The 8,380-nt window shown below is 46.0% G+C and overlaps 1 long non-coding RNA gene across 1 annotated transcript; it reads right to left on the bottom strand.

Moving 5' to 3' along the window:
• Positions 1 to 4,120: 4,120 nt before the first annotated feature.
• On the bottom strand, positions 4,121 to 6,462 carry LOC140732759 (uncharacterized). Its single transcript, XR_012100125.1, has 2 exons — positions 6,296 to 6,462; positions 4,121 to 4,645 (listed from the first exon to the last, which is right to left on the bottom strand). It is a non-coding gene; the product is annotated as an uncharacterized lncRNA (long non-coding RNA).
• Between the last annotated feature and the right edge of the window lie 1,918 nt (positions 6,463 to 8,380).

Below are 8,380 nucleotides of genomic sequence, written 5' to 3'. Positions count from 1 at the left end.
GGTTTAGATGGGGTTGAATTTGTTTGGTGCATTCAGGAGGGGCTCTTAAATCAACAAGAGAAGGAGCTGTAGTGGACCTAGTGTTGGGTAATGAGTCTGGCCAGGTGATAATCTTTCAGTGAGTGAACAGTCTGGGAACAGTGACCTCAACTCCTTAAGTTTGAAAATAGCAGTAGATCAGGAAAAGTATGGACCTTCCAGGAGAGTATTAAACTGGAGCAGTGGAAGTTATGAGAGCATTAGGCAGGAACTTCGGGCAAGCCCACATCTGACATGGAGGGTGCTTAAAACCCCACTGCACAGTGTACAGGACGGGCGTGTTCTGGTCAGAAGGAAGGTCAAGAGTGGCAAGGTAAGAGAACCTTGGATTTCAAGAGAGGTGATGAACTTGTCCGAGAAGAAATAGGAAAAAATATGTAAAGTTTTGGAGGCTAGAATGAAACAGAGCTTGCGAGGATTATAAAGAATCCAGAAAAGAACTATTAGAAAAGCCAGGAGTGGTCATAAATAGTCCTTGGCAAGCAGGATTAAACAGAATCCCAACGCATTCTATACATACACCGGGAGCAAGAGGATAATGAGAGAGGGTAGGACCACTCAAGAATAAAGGAAGGAACATGTGCTTGGAGGTTGTGGATGTGGGTGACGTCCTCGATGAGTACATCAGTATTTGCCAATGAGAAGGATATGGAGGATAGGGAAATCAATGCCCAATGTATTAATCTTCTAGGGCATTTTAAGGTAAAGTAGGGGAAAATGTTGGGGCTCTTATAGGGCATTAAGGTAGTTATGTACCTAGGGTCTGATGGAATATACACTAGGTTATCAAGAGAGGCAAGAGAAGAGATTATCGTGGTTTTGACCCAACATCTTGGTGTCCTCTCTAGCCACAGGTGAGGTCCTGGAGGACTAACAAGTAGCTAATGTTCCATTATTCAAGAACGGAACCAGGGAAAACCAAAGCGAAGCACACAACGTGCTGCAGGAACTCAGCAGGCCAGGCAGCATCTACGGAAGAAAGTACAGTCGATGTTAAAGGCCGAAACCCTTTGGCAGGACTGGAGAAAAAAAGCTGGGGAGTAGATTGAAAAGGTAGGGGAAGGGGAGAGAAAAACGCCAGGTGATAGATGAAACCTGGGGGGAGGGGGATGAAGTAAAGAGCTGGGAAGTTGACTGGTGAAAGAGACAGAAGGCCATGGAAGAAAGAAAAAGGGTGGGGGGAGAGCACCAGATGGAGGCGATGGGCGGGCAAGGAGATAACATGAGGGAGAGGAAAGCGGATGGGAAATGGTGAAGAGGGGGAAGGGATGGGGGCCATTACTGGAAGTTTGAGAAATCAATGTTCATGCCATCAAGTTTGAGGCTACTCAAATGGAATATAAGGTGGTGTTCCTCCAACCTAAGTGTGGCCTCATCATGACAGTAGAGCAGCCAGATCAAGTGGGATCTCCCAGTGGCCACCCATTTTAATTCAACTTCCCATTCCCATACTGATATGTCCATCCATGGCCTCCTCCACTACAATCAAACCGAATACCTGTTAACACGAGGAAATCTGCAGATGCTGGAAATTCAAACAACACACACAAAATGCTGGTGGAACACAGCAGGCCAGGCAGCATCTATAGGGAGAAGCGCTGTCGACGTTTCGGACCGAGACCCTTCGTCAGGACTAACCGAAAGGAAAGATAGTAAGAGATTTGAAAGTAGTGGGGGGAGGGGGAAATGCGAAATGATAGGAGAAGACCGGAGGGGGTGGGATGAAGCTCTAGCCTACCTTAACCCACGTCTCAGAGTTATTGATGGTGCATCAATTTTATTGGCTGGAAGTTTTAAAACATGGAAAGCATTTTACGTACGGAAAAATTGGACATTGATCCTCAAGACTCAGAAGCAGCTCTTGCCTTTGAACTCTGGCTTGCATGCTTCCAATCAGACTTGGAGGAGGTTCGTGTGACTGAGCCCGCTATTATGCACAGAATCCTCCTTTCGAGGGTCAGCCCGAAAGTTTACTTCCTTATCAGGGACCTGCCGACCTACCAACGGGCACTGGCCGCCCTCAAAAGACAGTACCTGCGGCCAGTGAACACCGTCTACGCAAGACATCGCTTAGTGACGCGGCGGCAGCGAACTGGCGAGTCGTGCGGGGAGTTTCTCCAAGCCCTACAGACACACGTGCGAACTTGCGACTGCAGGGGACTAACGGCGGAACAGCATGCGGAGCTCCTGGTACAAGACGCCTTTGTTACAGGGATCAGGTCAGTGTACATGCGCCAGCTGCTGCTGGAAAATGCCGATCTTACCTTACGCTCAGCGATCGAGATGGCCGACACGCTGGAGGCTGCTCTGCACAATGCTGACACTGTCCAGCTGCGTGATCCCCCGCCGGTTCTGTGGACACCACAGACTCCGCCACCCGCGAGCGAATCGACCATCGCTGCTGCCACTCACGAGTCCACGAACTCCCCGAAACCGACCACAGCTGCTGCCAGCCACAAGTCCGCGCAGTGTTACTTCTGCGGACTCGAAAAGCACCCCCGAAAACGCTGCCCGGCCCGAGAAGCTACCTGCTCCAGCTGCGGAAAGAAGGGCCATTTGGAAAAGTAGTTGGAGGTTGGTGTTGTGATCCAGCCAGTCGTGACCACAGATGGTGATGTTATCCAGATAGGGAAATGTGGCCTTCAGTTGGCACTGGTCCACCATCCGGTCCAGCCCCAATAGCACAGGTGAGGCATGACCAGTAGCGCAAAGTCCCGATTTTCTGTGCCCTGCACCACCAATGTCACTACACAACCCCCCCGGATGTCTGTGGAATGCGACCCAGAAGCCATGGTGACCCTCTGGCTTACCGGCCGTGTCACGAGTCCCGCAGCGTTGCACCGTGTCCGGGTGAATAAAACTCTCAGTGCTGCCCGTGTCAAACAGGCAGCTAGTCCTGTGCCCCTCCACCAGGATGTCCATCATTGACCTTGCAAGCTGGTGTGGGGCGCTTTGGTCGAGGGTTCTTTTCCCCCTCCCCCCACTACTTTCAAATTTCTTACTATCTTTCCTTTTGGTTAGTCCTGACGAAGGGTCTCGGCCCGAAATGCCGACAGCGCTTCTCCCTATAGATGCTGCCTGGCCGGCTGAATACCTGTGAACTCTATTTGAATCAGGACGGGGTGTTTGGAATCTGTCCTTACTTTTGACTTACTCGTCTTGGAACTGAAGAATGCATTTTCCACTCAAGGCATTCGGTATAATGACCTACACCATCTCACAGCACGTAGTTTATTTTTATAATTAATTCGTTTATTCAAATAATTCAAGAATCCTTTTTTAATTTTCCAAAGTAGCTTGAGGCAAGGCTTAAATGTCTGATTCTTTAAATGATTTCCAGTACTTTTTATATACAGCAGAAATATCAATAAAGTCCCCAATAAAACAATATTTATTTTTAAATCGAGAATCACAAGTTAATTATACAAACAACAAACCTATAGATTTTGTTCCAAAACAAAATGCCATGAAACTACGACACCTAGAAATTGGTTACAACACAAGCAGAGGTTTTCAGAGAATACAGTACTTGCCAAACGCCATTAGTGCTGCTAAAAATGAACTGGATGTGAAACAAAGTTGTCTTTTAAAACATTACCAGATATTTTATTTGGACAGTTCAGTACCATGAACCATGGGTCAGTGTCAGTCCAAGGAGCCAAACTCACTGACTACAGTCACTTAAGGAGATGGCGACTTTCAGAATCTGTGGTTCTCATTCCTTTATGATTTCAGAATTAAAGTGTGCATCACCGTCTAACAAAGCTTACTCTTTGAATCTCAGACTGACATACAGTACTGTGCAAAAGTACAAATATACACACACACACTCATACCTAGGGTGTGAAGTTTGACTGAAGTTTGACCGTCTGGTTCTTTCAACAGTCCCACTGACCTTCAACAGGTTTTCTCTGAATGTCCATTATTATTGTTATCATCGAATGAGCGGCTTCCCGGAGAATTAAAGGTCTCACCAGGCCTCACTTCAACAGAAAATTGCTGGTTAATTAGTCTAATTATTTACACCGGGGAAAAAAGAAAGATACACGGGCAGAGTGTCGACAGAAAGCTCTTCAAATCATTCTTCCTTTCACACATGGTAACTATCAGGGCAGCTCAGTTCAGCAGCAAAGAGATGAAGAAGGAAAGAGAGACAGACAGAGAGAAACAGAGACAGAGAGTGAGAGAAGGGACTACCAAATTCATTTCAGTTCAACGTGATCACTTCACACCGGCAAAGTGAAATCAAAGGTGACATTCGCCAATGATGATTTGGTCTTCAGGAAACGAGAGGAACAACGTAATAACTTTGGAAAACCAGTTGCTGAGCTGTGCACCCATCATGAGCTCCCTGGTGTTGAGCTGATGTTTGAACGACGTGCTGCCTCGTTGCCAAGTGAGGCCAAAGCACCCTTTAGCAGGAGAGGTAGAATACGGATGCAGTGATGGTGAGAGGGAGGAACAGCAAGTTGAACGAATGCAGTCTGAAGGCTCCTGTACCAGTGCCACTAGTGGGGGTAGTGGGGGTGCTGGGGATGGCGGACGCGGTGGACACAGCGGTTGTTTGACTGGTGGTCATGCTGCTGGTAGTATCCTCAGGTAGGCCCTGCAAAAAAAAAAAACACACACACCCGTTAACTATGTGGGAATGGACACGGACAATTTAGAAAACAGTGCATGCGGGGAATGGGCACCAACATGTAAATATTGCACAGGAGAATCTACCCAACTTACAGAATCAGTGTGTGTATAGAGTGAATATTTATTTATTGAGAATAGGCTGTCCGGCCCTTTGAGCTACGCTGCTCAGCAACCCCTAATTTAACCCTAGCCTAACCACAGGACAATTTACAACCACTTATTAACCTACCGACCAGTGCATGTTTGGACTGTGGGAGAAATACAATCACAGAGAGAACGTTCAAACTCCTTACAGCGGGAATTGAACCCGGATCACCTGCACTGTAAAGTGTTGTGCTAGGCACTACGCTACCGATATCTATGGTGACACATAGCATGTGGATAATAGACACTGAAAGTGTAAATGGAAATCTCTCTCTCTCTCAATGAGACAATGGGCAGATGCAGGTATATAATCACTCGTGAGGAACGCTCACAATGTGGCCAGTTATTTTTCCAATGGGCTCTTTTGGCTACCTGGAAAAAGATGAACCTCAAGGTATCAGCATCAACATCATCATTATCTGCCCTTTCGTATTACGTGGGCGATCATGGTCTTATCCAAGACTATAAATTTTTCTACAGAAGAGGTTTGCCGTTACCTTCTTCTGGGCAGTGTCTTTACAAGACGGGTGACCCCAGCCATTATCAAAACTCTTCAGAGATTGTCTGCCTGGTGTCAGTGGTCTGATAACCAGGACCTGTGATCTGCACCGGCTGCTCACACGACCACCCACCACCAGCTCCCATGGCCGCCCGTCACCCTGTAGAGGGGGTAGGGGAGGCTACACCTTGCCCAGGGGTGACCTGCAGGCTAGCGGAGGGAAGGGGCGTCTTACACCTCCATTGGGGGAGACGTATCCCCACCCCGACACCCCAAACGCTTATTGTTGGATCAGTGCACGTCAATGCGCGAGATTCTGGGTGCAATGATTTTTAATCCTGTGCCGGGTTTGTAGTCCACTTTGCATCGCTTCCGGTTTTGCGTTAAAATGGACAAAACGGGAGAGGCGGGCATTTCTCCGCTGGACTGGTCACCGGTCAGGAGTGGCCCTGAAATGTGAGTTACGCGGTGATCGGAGTAGAGCCGGGAAGAAGGTTCGGCTCAGCGAGCCTCCTTCCCGCCGGACCCGCTCCCTACTCAATGGCCCGGCGAGGACAACGGACTGTCTACAACACCGTCAGAAAACGGCAAACTCGAAAAACAATACCGCCGACAAAAGTCAGCAACAGCTCAGCGAAGGGCAAAACCCCGTTAGTCCGGCTGGGGTAAGTTAACAATTCCGATTTAGAGAGCGTGGGGGTGGGGGGGGAGGGGGCAACTCCGGACAATGGAAAGTTATCGTGGCAGAATTGTTAATTTAGTTCATTACACGAAGCCGACCACTCCTGAATTCAACCAGCTATCATTGTGTAAGACAATGATCCGGCATCATACAAACTTCAGAAACCTTGTCGCGTCCGCTGGGTTAGCGTCCGAAGACGAGCTTTCTATTGCTGAAACCTGTCGGGAATCGATACCATTGTGATTCACAGCCGGACACGCGGTACAGAGAGATCAGGGATTTGTACCTACCGGGGTTTGCGCTAAAACTGCTATTTCAACAACCATCAAAAACACGACCCACAATTTAATCATTTTGTCGTGGGTGGGATCGAGTTTTGGCTAAAAATGTAATTCCTCTCTCTCTTCCCTCCCGGAGCAGGTTGTAGTCATGACAAGGCTCAACGCGATGGTAGCTCTCAGCTTCAAATGACGGCTGAGTTGAGTCCGGGAGCATTTTTATATCAAGTGTTACGTACACGTGACAGTGGTGTACTTGTCACGTGACAGGCGTTGAAGCTATACTGGACGAGGTAATGGTCTTGTGATGGTGGAGTGACGTCATTTTCCCGCCAGTAGAGGTCATGTGACAGGTTGTTTTTACAGGGTATAAAAGGAGGACCCCTCCCTGTGAGAAGGGGCAGTTCGTGGCTGGATTTGCCATGTTGTCTTCATGCCACTGCGTGATTTAATGTTATGACGCAGTTTAGTTGAAAGATGAAGTTTTATCTAATGCCTAAAGTTTAAAAGGTCATTGCCAGCAGTTTCTTTATAACACTGCTAGTTGAGAATCAGTGGAGAGTGAAGATCGGAGTTCGGGAGTTAAAAGATCGAGGAGAATGGATTTTGACGGTGAAACAGGTTCGACCTTGTTTGATCCTCATTCGGAAGGAATTCGTTGACTGTTCTCGTGTTAATCCCTGTGAATAGCGGAAAGGATTGGGAACAGTGTTGTAAAGGAAAGGTCAGTGCCTTTAAGCCGTTTCATTTATCCATCTACATAAAATTCTTCGTGGGAAAAGTTCAATTTGGGAACCGAAACAAGACGACGTGAAAGAGAATTTAAATCGTCCTAAAAAGTCTCTCCCTTAAATGGACTGTAAGCATTTTGAACTTTTGCAACATCGCTTTAAGAACTGTTTAAGCTGCCGCACAGCAGCTGATTTCCTGTTACGTTAGTGATTTGTTTACTTTTGGGGGGTTCGTTTTCAGTGTTTAATAAACGTGTTATTTGTTATAAATACCCCTGCCTAACTCATATATTTATTGTTGCTTGAATCTGTAACATAAATATGGGGGCTGCGTCTGGATTGGATTGTTTGAGTTTAAATGCTTGTTAAATTTTGAGTCGGTGTTTTGGAACAGGGGAATATTCGATTCTTTTGTTTGATTGGCTTGTGAGTGGTATTCGGCAACAATGAATATTGATGAGTTTCTGGTTTCGCCAGGAGCGGAGTTGTTAGCGAAGGCGAAGAAATCTGAGGTGTCTGAGATAGCTAGTAGATTGCAACTTAAAGGTATTTTGAAGACTACGTCTAAGGCTGTAATACAGAGAAAAATCGCGTCACACTATGTGGGTTCGGGTGATTTTGATGAATCGGTTTTAGAGTCGTTTCCAATAAGAAATATAGAGATGCGGTTGCAAATCGAACAAATGAAGTTGGAACAAAGTAAAGCGGAATTGGAGCATTGTAGGTTAGAAGCTGATCAGAAAAAAAGGGATTTTGAATATGCAATGATGGAATTAAGGTCTGGGAATCAGTCTTCTGGTTCTAGAAAACCATTTGTTGCTAGTCAAGAAATTAAATTGGTCCCTCCATTTAGTGAAACTGAAGTGGAAAGATATTTCCAACATTTTGAAATGATTGCTCAGATTTCAGAGTGGCTGAAAGATAAATGGTCAGTGTTGTTACAAAGTGTAATTAAAGGCAAAGCACAACAAGTTTATACAGCTTTAACTGCTGCGCAAGCACTTGATTATGATATTGTGAAAATGCATATTTTAAAATCATACGAATTAGTCCCAGAAGTGTATAGAGAAAGATTCAGAAGTTTGAAGAAGTCTGTGGAAAAGACTTATGTGGAATTTGCCTATGATAAAGCTGTGTGTTTTGAGAGATGGGTTTCTTCTAAAAATGTAAATGAGGACTATGATACATTGAAAGAGCTGATTTTAATGGAGGAATTTAAAAGAAGCATCCCTGTTGAAGTAAGGACCTACTTAAATGAGAGGGATACTGATGCATTGCAGGACTGTGCTAGATTAGCTGATGAGTATGTTTTAATCCATAAGAATAAATTTCCTCAGGGCAGAATTTTTAAGAGGAAAAATAACAC

Source organism: Hemitrygon akajei, chromosome 9, assembly GCF_048418815.1.
Source record: "Hemitrygon akajei chromosome 9, sHemAka1.3, whole genome shotgun sequence".
Classification (NCBI taxonomy): domain Eukaryota; kingdom Metazoa; phylum Chordata; class Chondrichthyes; order Myliobatiformes; family Dasyatidae; genus Hemitrygon; species Hemitrygon akajei.
Note: the sequence above shows the minus strand (reverse complement) of the source record. Positions and strands in the feature narration are given on the sequence as shown.